Raw genomic sequence first — 11,353 nt, forward strand, 5'->3', positions numbered from 1 at the left:
GAACATTGAGCTCGGTGCCTTAATAGAAACGTTAGGATACTGGTGAGCTCCTTTAGTTTAAAGCCACTTTCCATTCCATTAAATGATTTTAATATCCTTTAAGAGTCAAAGAGAACTGAAGGCAGTGCTCCATGCCTATAATCCCAGTGCTTGAGAGATACACTGGGCTACTTTAGGAGACAGGGGCCAGCCTGGGCTATCAGGCAAGACTGTATCTCAAAATAAAATAAAAGTGAAAGAAATAAATGAGTCAATTGACGTAAAGAGTTCAACTCAAAGTCTAGTCAGCATCCTGACTCACTTCCTCTGTCTTTACAATGTGTATGGCTCTCTCCAGGGCGGGTAGGAGAGTCATTGTAGAAGTTACATGAAGGGGCAGAGAACCTGTCCAATTCTAAAAGACCCAGGTAGAAAGTTGGTGGCCGTGAGAGGGAAAATAGGCACTATTTTTAGTTTCAAGAAAAAAAAAGTTTGACAACCACTAATAACTTTGGAGATAAAGGCCCTCTTTCCTTCCTCCTCCAAATTCTGTCTTTCCCAAGACAGTTTTTCTTTGAACTTGGAGGCTTTTCTTGATTTGTGTCACTGTTACTACTACATACTGCCCCCACCAAGGGGGTAAGTTACAGTTCAAGAAAACTGCTCAGAAAAAAGAAAGGTGCTCTTACAACTGCATCTTCCGTGGGTATCCATGTCCTCTAGAAAATCAAAGGGCATTTCTGTTTCCTGTCAGATGCACTTCCAAACTGGACACTCATTGCATGGCACTGAAGCCGGTTCACTTGACTGAGTGTTGACCAAGATTCCTACAGTTTCTGTTGGAATTGTCCACATGAATCTAACCAGTGACCCCTGGAAGTTCTCTTAGAAAACCTTCACTGATCTGTAAAGCAATAGCCTGTAAAGTCTTTCAAAGGGTCAGTTAGGGACTGGGGATATAGCTCAGTTGTTGGGAGTGTTTGCTCAGTAAGCAGGATACCCTGGGTTTGATCCTTAGCACAGCACAGATTGAACAAGGTAGTGTACACTTATAATCCCAGCACTAGACAGGTGGAGGGAACAGGATCAGAAGTTCAAGGTCACCCTTAGCTACATAGTAAGTTCAAGGAATACTTGAGACCCTGATGCAAGAAAACAAACAAAAATGTTAGTTATCCCAATGACCTAGATGTACATGAATGGTTACATTTTATAAGTGGTTGATGTGATGGTAGCTTTCTTGGTCATCCCGGAAGCCCTTCTGAGATTCTTAATGTTTATTTAGCATTACATCTGGTCACTGGGCATTGCCTTGCTTCCTTATATTCTGAAAAGGAAACTGGTAAAGAAAAACATATCTGTTTTTACTCTCGACAACTGCTGGGCCTTCGAAGAATCACATTTCATCTATACTGTGCCTGTGGGGAGCCATGACAGGAAGACAAAAACGTGGGAGCTGACATAGGTTAAGAGGTCCTTTCATGTGATGATCTGGGGGGTGGGGTGGGGGAGGAAGTGCTGGCCATGGTTGCTTCCACTCTGTGTTAGAGACCATTTTTTTATTCCAGTTCGAGGCAAAGAAAATAGGTCATTGAGACCCTCTTGGGTTTTGTTGTTTGTTGTTTTCTTTCTGTTGTCACTGTTTTGAGGTAGACTTCTGTTCTCTTGCTATGTGGCCCTGGCCACCCCAGCTTACTACTACTCTACTAGCCTTATATTTGGGATGACCTTTAGACTGTGTGGACTGCAGCCATACATCTCCATGCCTAGCCTTTGTGTCTTTCCTTGGGGGGGGGGTCAGCTTCAGCCCTAATTCCAGTCTACATGCTAGCTGAACATACTAAGTCTTAGTATACAAGTCGGTGGAGGGATAAAGTATCTATCTTCAGGTTCTCTCCTCCGACATCCAGAGCTACAGTTACAGTCTGATGTAGCCACCATCCTCAGACCTGGGTGACAACCCTCCCACAGGCTTTCAAGATAGACTGGAGACAAGTACTGCAAAGCTAAAATATTAAAGGGGGGCGGTGCAGACTCCTTTCAAGTCAACCTCCAAACTCTCAAGTGGCCACTATCAAAAAACAAAACAGTAGGGTGTAACCATGATTCAGGAGGAACTGGAACCCTAGCTGGGGACAAAAGAATTTTAAATGCAGCTCATGAAGGAAAAGAACTTTCTAGAATGGCCATATGATAGGCGGTTCCACTGTAGGCTTCAGCTGTTCCCAGTCAGGGTGAGGAGTCATGAATACCTTTACTGTTCCTTTCATACCTACCATGTACAGTAATTAGCACTTTCCATCCTGGGAGGAGATGGTATTTATCAAGTTTATCAAGAGGCAGGTAGAGGGGGAAACCCATCAACCACTCCTGTGTAGTGCAAAATGGAAATTTCCTTTCTCTTGCGTGCTATTGGTCTTTTGTTCTATCCTAAAAGCTCTGTATTAAAAAAAAATATAATATTTGCTCGTCAGCCAGATGGATGCTCATTCATGCGTGAGTGAGCTTGAAAACAGGAATGTTTTAGGGTAAGTCACCCCATTGGAGTTGGCATTTACATGTTTTTAATTTCATCTGAATTAATTATTTGGTGTGCTGGGATATTTTTTGTAAGTAAGATGCATAATCATTTTCCCCCATAGCTAAGCAATAAAATAGTTTTGAAAAAGTTTTCATGACAAAGAGCCAGGAAAGTAGCCAGATTAACTTATTATGTTCATGTCTAAACATTTCAGGATAGTAAGACCTGAGGGGAAGGCATGTTTAAACACAGAAGCCTTCTGTGTAGCCTACGCTGGCCTTGAACTCCTGATGCTCCTGCCTCTACCTCCTGAATGCTGGGATTATAGGCGTACACCATCACACACAGCAGTCTCAGACTGTAACAGGCTGAATGAGTAATTTTAAAAAACAAAACGAAAAAAAAAAACTTCCTCTACTTTTTACCCTTAGTACCTAGAAGTTATTGTATGTAGTTATTCAAACCTAAAGAATCTTTCCTTCACTTCATTCAGTTGGTAAACTTGATATTTTGCAAGCACATGCCTATTAGAAAATACTATCTTTCCCGGCATGGGTTAGCTTTATTCATATTCTCTCTCTCTCTCTCTCTCTCTCTCTCTCTCTCTCTCTCTCTCTCTCACTCTTTCTTTCTGCATGTGTGCATGTGTGTATGTGTCTCCTTCCCTCCCTCCTTCCTCTCTTCTTTTTCCTTCCTTCCTTCCTTCCTTCCTTCCTTCCTTCCTTCCTTCCTTCCTTCCCTCCTTCCTTTCTGTCTTTCTGTCTTTCTTTCTGTCTTTCTTTCCAGTATTTTAGAGCACTGCTGTAGAGGATGTCTGATAGCTTTGTTTAGGTGATTAACACGCTTGTTTGACATTATGAGATAGACATTGAGAACACCCAGGGATTTCCCCTACATAATCACCAACTGCTTGAAGTGGCATTTCCCACTCTGACTTGCTGTTTGGTTTTGTTAGATTGCAGCGTCCTGGAACAGAATCAAAGGATCTGTGTTCAAACGGCAAAAGTAAGGTTGCAGTAGACCCTGAGCAAAACAGAGTGGACTCCAGCCTGCACGAATGAGCTTGAAACAGGAATGGTTTGTGGTAAGTCATCCCTGGGTTGGCGTTTACATGCTTTAAATTTCATGTGGAGTATTTATTTGGTGTGCTGGGATATTTTAGTGACTAAGATGCTTAGCTAATTTTTCCCCATAGCTTAAGCAACAAGACCTCAGGGCAAGACACTTGTGGTTAGTGAAAATGAAACAAAACAAACAAGCAAAAAAAAAAAAAACCAAATAAAACAAACAATAGCAACAACAAAAACACAAGTGCCCACACAAGTCTACACACAAACAATAAATAATCTGTGTGGTCTGTAGGTCTATTTTAGTCAAATTCATAAGGGATTAATGAGTCATACAGAGGGTCTAGCTATCTGGTGATACCCTTATACAATACTATAGTCATTATTGATGCTATCATCAGTAGTTTCCAGCACATTCAACAAGTGCTTCCTATGTAACTTGTAAACATGCATGCATGGGGTGCACTGTGGTCAATTGAAAAAAGTATATAGTATGTAATTTATGATCAAGATAGTATTTTCTTCATAACTTTTGACCTGTTCTTCATGTTGGCAATCTTTTGGTTCTCGCTTCCATTTTTCTCTAACATGTATAACATGTTGTTGTGAAATATAGCGACCATCCTGGAAGTAGACTGTAGACCTTGGTCATTCTGCTTATTGGTTCTTGGTCCCCTGAGTGACCACCTTGGCCTGAGTTACAGTCTAAGAATTCCAAGCTTTAATTACATATTCTTCCTAAAAAAAATTCCTAACTATATACTAAAGCAATATAGCTTTCTCTGCATGTCCTTTTGGCTTTGATTCTGGAGGCAATCTTCAGATTCGAGCCTGTTCATTTGAGCCTATGGTGGAGGGCACTGGGAGAGCATAGCACTGGCCTGTAAAAGCAGATGTGCCCTAGTAATCTCCCAGGCCTCCTGCAAATTGAAAACTCAACGCCTTCTAGTACCTGATCTTCCGTTCTCTCCAGCGGAATTCACTGTGTGCCTGGAGCAAACTATCATTTGCAGGGAGTTGGGGAGGTCATCCTGTGAGCAAGTATAGAAGAAAAGGTCCAGCTCCCAAGGGACTCACTCATCTCTATTGTCTTTTGGTGAAGCAGTACTTTCAGACTCGGTGGTTAATAATTTAATTCCCTTATGACGTTAATAACAAAATGTTTCATGAATTTTGTATTAAAATAAACAAAGCAAGGGTCTTTTAAATTCTTGTCCTTCCCTTTTTTTTTCTTTCTATTGAAGTCCCAGATTTTTATCACTGTATGACTGGCTGAGTGTAAGCCTGTTCACTCCATGGAGCCTCAAACTTTGTTTTCCATTGAGAAGAAGGTTCTGATTTTCTATCTTACTAAACATCTCCTTCCTGAAAGCTGAGCTGTGAACAGCAGTTAAAATGATGGTCACATGGCATTCTTGTTAACAGCTGGCTGTCTGCCTCGGAGTGGCACATTATTTGGGTTTCATAACAGCATTTTCTCTCTCTAACAAATGCTAAATTGTGAGGAGCAGGAAACCGCATGAGTTCTGCAGAGTGGCACTGTAGACTGGGTGTGATCTGCAGGCAACAGCTTATGAGTGTCCCAAGGAGAGTGTCCTTCCTGTCTGGTGTATGGAGTATCCCCCCTCCCCCGATATGTCTACTGTGTTCAGTGGGCCATAGCGAATCACAAACCTGCTGAAGACATTTGCTGGGGGTTCCCTGTGAACAAGGCTTGCCCTTCAGAATGCAGGGTGTCATTTATAAGTTCTTCCTGAGTTCTCAAACGACTAAGAAGACCCTCTTGATGAATGTCTGTGAGCCTCGGGTACTACCTAGAGCTGTGTGTTTGCTGGTACCACATTTAGGTTGCTGCCTGCTATAGGACAAGACCCATGGCCAGTGTTTCTCAATGGTGGTCTCAACTCAGGACCTCCTACATCTGATTCACCAGGATGTGGTTATTAAGGTTGAAGACACAGTGACACCAGGCTGAAGGAATCAGAATTTTCGGGGGGGTGGGGTGGGGAAGCTCAAATGGCTTGCCCCACCTAACTCTTTGCCTACTGGAGTTTCAAACAATGGTCCAGAGACTATGAATATTTCCCTTGTCCAGTTACAGATCTGAGTACAATGAAGCTCCCAAGTGAAGTGCTCCCTTATTGATCCAGGCAACATTCACCACGAGAGTCATATTTACTTTTTTGATTTATCAGTTTTTAATGACAAAAATTGAGGAATCCTATCCACCTTTTGGGGATAGGAAGTCAGTATATACAAGCTCTCAGAAACCCAGTTTGAGCTAAACACACAAAGCATTCTCTACCCCAGGCCATAGGCTCTTGGAAAACACTCTCATGTCTCTCTCTTCTGTCCCTTGTAACAGCAGTCACTCCTGTTGAGGTCTGGCATAAGGGGACATCCGCTCTATGCTGGGCAGCTGGAGGAGAGCTACAAAAGAGCAGCCAGCTCCCAAAGCCATAGCAGCTGCCGTCAGCAGCTTATTCTGCGTTGTATGTCTTTCAGCTGGTGGGACTTTCAGGTGGTAAGATTGAGGGGTAGGAGAGACATCCTGTTATGGAAAAAGACAATGTTAAGCCCCAGTGGCTTTACATCATAGCTCCACAGTGACAGTGGCAGAGTCTGGGTTTGAATCTGATATTAACGAATTACAGTGGTGACATCTGGCTCCTCTTCCTTCTGCTCTGCCACCCAACCTGGAACCACGGGGCAGTCAACCTGGCTTTGCTTTTGATTCCAAAGAAATCTGTGGTGTCTGTGTTTCTGTTAGAACTCCTCAGTGGTTTGCATGTAGTCCTGGTGGATGGGTCTAACAGAACTTATAATACCCTCCTTGTTCTATGAACAGCTAATGGGGCCATTGGGATGGACAAACCTGTTAAGATAGCCATTGCTGACAGGATATTGAGAAAAGCAAACTCGGTTTCTCCTCCTGTGTGTTCTGAGGCAGAACGTATCGGTGAATGTGTATACAAGCAAAACAACCTATTCTGATGGCGTCAGGTGGAATCAGTCCTGCAGTACTGCCTAAGTCATAAGTTAGGTTATTTCACCTGGGCTTCTTGGCCCACCAGACATAAGGCAGGGTTCCTTGCACCTCCTCCTTGGGTTTACATGAATTTGCTAGATTGAGTCGCAGATTTCAAGGAAATACTTTTCTTTGCTGTGATAACACTACTGTGTACCACTGCTGTTACTGGCATGTTATAAATGGCATTGCAGAGAAGAGGGTAGATGTTAGGATGAAGAGCTGGGGAAGGAGGGAGGGAGAGGGAGGGTACAGAGCCTCAGCATTCTCTGGGCTGGCTAACCTACGGTATCCTCCTCAAACCCTGCCCTTCGAGTTTTTTTATGGAAACTTCATTGCATAAGCATACTTATAACCTCGTTGGCCACAGACAGTCAGCTCAATCTCCAGCTCTTTTGAGATTGAGAGATAGGCTAAATGACCTAACCTGTAAATCTAACCTTGATGTGTCCCGTACTGAAGCTGTGGGGATATAAAGTCAATTAATGCCTGTATCAAAGGACATTGATTTCTTCTAAGAGCTTTAAAGGTTGTAAGCCAGGAAATGGAGACAAATAGCAAAGGTATATTTCACAATATCATAATTTACCAAATGCATCTCATTTGTTTTTGACGCTGGTGGTATGCTACATACCCATAATCCCAGGGTCTAGAAGATTGAGACAGAGATTGCCTGGGCTATCAAGTTAAAAAAAAATTCTCTTTTTACAATCTTTTCTTTTCTTCACCTATTAGCCACGGTTTTGCCTGTAGAAGGTAGGCTGCTCGTGAATTAAGTTTGTGTGAGAAGACACACCTAAGTATGATGTTGGAAAAATATATACTCCCAGGTGTGTCTGTTACAGCTTTCACTTTGGTGTTAGGATGGAATCAGGGACCATGTACATGTTAAACAGGTATTCTGCCTCTGAAGTACAGCTTTTTGTCCTTTCATTCAGTCTAGGAGATTAGAAAGCAAAAAGGCAAAGTAGAATAGATTCTCCTCATATTCTCTAAGTTTGGGCAAATGGGCATGGATTCCCAAAGCAAAGCTAACAGCAAATGAGACTCTGGAGCATGACTTTCATGGAGACCTGGCTGGACTTCTCTGAGTGGCTTTTCTCATCCAAGTGGGCATAGGTGTGAGAACTCTGATGCAGAAGAGAAGTGCCTTGGTTGCCATTGGTAGGACAGAAATGTATAGTTGTTTGCATATATACACTGAGCCTTTCTTTTTTTTATTGGATATTTTATTTACATTTCAGATGTTATCCCCTTACCCCATTTCGCCCCTGCCCAGGAACCCCCTATCCCATCCACCCTCCTCCTGCTTCTATGAGGATGTGCCCCCCCACTCCCACCTCCCCACCCTCGAATTCCCCCACACTAGATGTCCAGCCTTCATGGGACCAAGGATCTCCTCTCCCACCTATGCCCGACAAGGCCATCCTCCCTTACATATACAGCTGGAGCCATGGGTCCCTCCCTAAGTGCTCCCAGGCTGGTGGTTTAGACCCTGGGAGCTCTGGTTGGTTGGTATTGTTGCTCTCCTCATGGGGCCGCAAACCCTTTCGGCTCCTTCAGCTCCTTCTCTCTAACCCCTCTGTTGGGAACCCCTTTATCAGTTCAATGGTTAGCTGTGAGCATCCTCCTCTGAATATCCATCCCATGTGCAGTCACCAAAGGTAGATGCTGATGTGGATGTCAGGAAGTGAATGCTGACAGGAGCCTGATATAGCTGTCTCCTTAGAGGTCTACCAGAGTCTGACATAGTCAGAGCCTTTCTTAAAAGGCTCTCAGGTAGAGGAGGAATAATGAATTAAAGAAAATGTAGAACATTGGGTTTTATTCTACTATCAGATGATTTGAGAAAAACTCTAGCTGTGTAGCCAGCCATGGGTAGCCTAGAACTCATTATATAGGCCTTGTTGGTCTCAAACTTCTCCGTCTGCATCTGACTGCCAAGTGATGGAATTGTAGGTGGGCACTACCATAGCTAGCTAGCATTCCTAAATTGGAGGGACTATTTCCTTCTTAGAAGCCACATTCCTTTATAAGAGGGCAAAAGAAAAGCCCATCTTATTAGCAGAGCAGCTGCCCTGTTCGAAACCATATAGCTCGGGCCATTTGCCACAAAGCAGCCTTGCTATTTGTCCAATTTCTAAGCAGTAACATCCTAGGTACTTCTCTGGGAAACTGGTGTTAGGAACAAAAAATCTACTGGTAGCCAAGTAGATTTATAATCTCAGCATTTGGAAGGCTAAGGCCAGGAGGATTGCCATGAGTTTGGAACTAACCTGGACTTTCATAGTGAGTTTAAGGCCAGTGGCGGGGGGGGGGGGGAGATCTGTAGAAAGTTCTAGAAGTGTTCCAGCTTAGAAGAGATTGGTTCCACACATACCTAAGCCAGTGTTCTGTAGAGCAGGACCCAGACTCTGTTTGATGCAGGATTCAATCTTTTAGTTGATGCCATCACAAGCTACTAATTGCAGACGTCCCTCTGAGAAGCTTGTGTGGTTAAGTCTAGCTTTGAGCAAAAGCATACTACTTTAGGAAATGGGATGGATTTACTTAGAGCAGGAATCAGCGAGCAGGTGTTGATGGGTTTGATGGGTCCTCTTCTTAACTGACAATCTAAGAGCTTTGAAGGGAGGTATTTTCTGTGCATCAAAAGAAATTAGAATTTTAACTACTGCTGCCAGTGCAGATACCGTTGAAAGAAATGGGAAAGTCACATCCTGTTACTTCGCATGCCTTCCTTGGTGTGTGTGTGTGTCCGTCCATCTGTCTGTCTGTGTCTCTGTGTGTGGTGTGGTGTGTGGCAGGGGACTTCACCACTCTGAGCCAGTGAATACCCTTAACATTCCCATTCCTTAAGATCCTGAACTCAGTTACTTCCAGTCGCCCTTCATAAGGCTCCAGTCAGAAACCACATGGACCCCTTGAGCTTGAACTTGGGGCTAAGCATAAACTTGAAGTTATCATCCTCACTTCCACTGGGTTCTCATTTAGAGATACAGATCACTTGGCAACTTGAACCCTGTCTGCTGCTGGGCACCTCGTCTTCCTGTTCTTCACCCACTCACAGAGCTGTGGTTTCTCCTGTGGGATGATTTGCAGTTTACTGCCTCTGTTCACTCCCCGGCCCGTGTGTCATTTCAGGCTTCTGTATCAGTGGCCTGGGCTCCTGTGGCACCTTCCAAAAGGAGCATTCTTTCCTGTCACTGTTGGTGCGCCCTGAGACAGGAGCTGATGAAGCACAGGCTGCCCTCCATCTTGATGCATTGAACTTGTGATCCTTCTGTTTCTATTTCCCAAGTGCTGGGATTACAGCTCTCTATCTTGTCTTGACTTTATACTGAGGATTAAACCCAGGGTTCCCTAATACACTAGGCAATCATTAGACCACTGACCAGATCCCCAGAACTTATTCCAATTTCTCAAAAACTGTTAAAAGATGTTTCCGATCAAACCATTTTATGAAAGTGCTTGGATTTAATGTTAAATTATTTAAACTAAACAACCTAACAACCTAGGTTGAACCTTTGATCCTGGAAGACTTAACAACAGATAGAACCCTGTCTGCTCTGTTGTAGCCATCTTTGTAAAGTTACTAGAAATTGCCTTTCTAGCTGTTCCGTGACATCTAGGATGATACCTGCCAAATGGGGGAATCCAGGCTAATGGTACTTGCTGTACTGGCAGCATTGCGTGACTGTGTGGGATTTTCAATGCGAATTGAAAAAGTCAAGACTGGTTAACATTAAAAAGGTTGATGTAACATTTTCAGCGTTGAAAGGCTACCCTGCTCCAGGAATATGCTTGCTGCTTTTTTTCTCTTTCCCTCCACTTCTAAGAATTCTATTTGGCTAAAATACCAAAAGAGGGAAAAAAATCTTGGCTTAAGTAAATGAAAGGTCATCTCCAAAATTAATTTTTATTCTCTAAGAGTTCCTTTGTAAAAGAAAGCAGGATGGAATTTTTTATAATAAAAAAATTACATTAAAAATGTCACTCAAAAACCTCACTTTTTATATCATAATCCAAGACTTTTTTTTGTCAGTGAGTCTGTGAGGCATGTTATATGTCTTTTTTTAAATATTATTTTTATTTATGTGTGTATATGTACACATGCTTGCAGCCGTCCTTGGAGCTAGCTAGAGTTACAGATAATTGGCGGCATCCTTCCCCCCAGTACAGGTGCTGGGAATTGAACTCATGTCCTGTGGAAGAAGAGGAAGTGTTCTTAACCACTGAACCATCTCCCCAGCCTCCAGTTACATGTCTTTTAAGCTATAGTTTCATGTTGGGGGGTGGTGTTCAATTCTACAGTACCATATTTTTCCTATTGATTCTTTACTTTGCATCAGTAAGTAGGAAAGGTTAAGTTTCACCTTCAAATTTGCCAGGTATTTTTATTTTTGTTTTTGCATGATGTTCTCATGCAACCTCCAGTCTCTTTGTCTATAAAATCAAGACAAAAGTTGATCTGTTCCTGCATTCATTAAGGGGTCAGTCTTCCTGTTCTGATTATAGACTGACTTGGACACATACAAAATCACATCATTTTGTAGCATGCCATAGAATTTGACACTTGTCTATCCTGCACAGTTGAAGTACTAAAACTCAAACATTTCAGTTTTCTTTTCTCAATGTTTTTATTAAAATTTATTTATTTTGTGTGAATACATATACACATGCACATATACACACACACATATATATATACACATATCTATCTATCTATCTATCTATCTATCTATCTATCTATCTATCTAT

The 11,353-nt window shown here is 42.6% G+C and overlaps 1 long non-coding RNA gene across 1 annotated transcript in view; it reads left to right on the top strand.

Moving 5' to 3' along the window:
* LOC114617569 overlaps positions 1–11,353 on the top strand; it is a 165,455-nt gene that overhangs the window by 108,262 nt on the left and 45,840 nt on the right. Inside the window, exon 3 of the long non-coding RNA XR_003710813.1 lies at positions 3,456–3,584. This is a non-coding gene — a long non-coding RNA (uncharacterized LOC114617569). The remainder of the gene's footprint in view (positions 1–3,455; positions 3,585–11,353) is intronic.

The sequence above is a fragment of the Grammomys surdaster genome, unplaced genomic scaffold, assembly GCF_004785775.1.
Source record: "Grammomys surdaster isolate TR1022 unplaced genomic scaffold, NIH_TR_1.0 137, whole genome shotgun sequence".
Classification (NCBI taxonomy): Eukaryota; Metazoa; Chordata; class Mammalia; order Rodentia; family Muridae; genus Grammomys; species Grammomys surdaster.